The sequence below is a fragment of the Triticum dicoccoides genome, chromosome 7B, assembly GCF_002162155.2.
Source record: "Triticum dicoccoides isolate Atlit2015 ecotype Zavitan chromosome 7B, WEW_v2.0, whole genome shotgun sequence".
NCBI lineage: Eukaryota > Viridiplantae > Streptophyta > Magnoliopsida > Poales > Poaceae > Triticum > Triticum dicoccoides.
This window is the reverse complement of record NC_041393.1, coordinates 224,973,917-224,976,144: the sequence shown is the minus strand read 5'-3', so window position 1 is coordinate 224,976,144 and position 2,228 is coordinate 224,973,917.

Genomic DNA, 2,228 nt, shown 5'->3' with positions numbered 1-2,228 from the left:
ACGCATGGTGCATGGTCCATGCATGCGTCCATGCGGGCTTGCGGCTGTATAGGAGCCAGCAGCGTGCACCATGCGATCGATCGGTCTAGCAGGGCCACCGCCATGTCATCCATCCATCCTCCACGCGACGCCGGAGGAAAATGCTTGGCGAGCGCGGGGGAGGGAGGGAGGGAACGGTGCTAGAGTAATTATGAGCAAGGGGTACGAGCACGCGTGTGCGACCGTGACTTCGCGAGCGTCGCCATCGACGTGGTAGTACGAGCTGGACCGGACGGAAACCCGCCGGAACTTGCTTCTCGTTTTGTCTCGAGCTTTTCGTTCTCATCACTCAAGAGGATGTGGCTCTTGAGCAGGGACAGGAGCTGCTTGGTTAGCATTGGGGTCAATTGACCCCAATGAAATTAGGTAATTCTTCCTTAGTTTAGTACTAATCACTATTCATTTATAGAAGATGACCCCACTGTCATAGACATGACCCCATTAAACTTTTTTTCTAGCTTCATCATTGCTCTTGAGGCCTTGCTGACTGAGCTGCGTACGTGTACCCGGTACAGCTGGCCGGCGTGTAGGCAGGCAGGCAGGTGCAGGTCAAATGTCCAAGTGGATCGCGTGCGCAGGACAAAAACATTTATGAGGGTATCCTGTACCCAGACTCATACGTACAGTTAAGGAGCTGAGCTACTGCAACACTGGAACACAGTTGGTAAAGAATAGATGAGACTCGCCTGAGCATATTCGGCTGGGTTGCCGCGGATACCTTGCCTGCAGCCGGTGCTCCACCTAGCTCCGACTGGCCCTCGCGGCTGCCAATCTGTTATAGTATTTACAACAAATGTTTTGATTTAGGGCATGTCCAATGCTGACTTATAAATTTGCTTCCGCATTCGTCTACGGACAGAAAGGGATTAGTTCGCGGACACGGATTGGGAGCCGGCCATCAAACACTGTCTGCATATAATTGAAATATATTTGAACTAACTGGACGGAATCCATGTAAACACAACTATTTCCTTTGAAATACGAAGTTAATTTACATAAAAGGATCGATATTTTGACCGTTTAACTAAAAACAAGAAAAAGAAAAAATAAACCCTATACCGGACGACCACTTCATACGTGTGGCCACCCTGTCCTGCTGCACTGTTGTTGGCGTCGTCCCTCCAGTGGCAGAAGGGCGTCGGAGGGTCGCGGCAATCTTGTCCGGCGGTTGCAGGCTGCTCACGGAGGAGCCGCTCCGCCTCCTGCTGCATGGTGCGAAGGGCCGCCTTGGCCACTGCCTCCGGCGCAGGCGGAGCCCTAGCAGTGGCTTTACCCCTGTCAACGCTGACAGAGCAGTCGCTAAGCGGCCACTCATCCCCGATCTTGGCAAGCTCGCCGTCAAGGCGGTGGCGGTGCTTGGCAGTCGTCTCCGCGATGGTGATGGAGCAGTTCAAGGCCCACACGACAGCGAAGTCCGGGTCTTTGCACACCCATTCCGGTGCCACGTCAGACTTGGCGAACGCGGAGTCGCGAGCGGCGTTGCGCCGGTCCTATCGCGCCTGCTGTTGCGCCGTGCGCTCCTCCTCGGAGACGACGGTCCTCGAGCCCGAGGGACCATCGAGACAGCCGCCTGCGAGGTAGTGGAGGATGCGGCCCCGCGCCTTTGTGATCGCGGGTAACAGCTCCTCCTTGACGAGGCGGCGGTTGTAGCAAGGTGGCGAGGCAGGCCTGCTGATGCGGGCGTAACGGCTATGCGTGGGCGAGGCCGGCTTATCCTTGTCGGGGCGTCCAATCTGAACGCCGCCGCGGTTGCACAGGGGGCGTGTTCCTCTTTGACCTACCGAAGTGGGGACACCGGCTCCCGCTTGACGCGGTAGCGTGGCAGGGATGGTGACTCCTCCTTGACCCGAGCCGGCGACGGTGGCGCCGGGCCCATCTGATGGAGCGAACGCTTCGACATGATCTTCATTTGTTGGACAAACTCTTCGTCCCAGAGTCACCTCCGTGAGGAGGCGCCACCGCTGCTTCGACTGCTGTTGCGGTTTCTTGTCCTCCTCGTCGCGAAAGAGATGATGATCTCCTCCTTGTTGGAGGAGCCAGACACCGTTGATGCCGAGGGTTCCACAGAGGGAGGGTGGCGGCGCCAAGATCCGTCTGATGACGAACTGCCGCTGCCACCACATTCGACTTCCCGTGCGGAGTACCAAAACTTCGGCATCGCCACTGGAGTTGGAGGGGCTTGAAGAGGA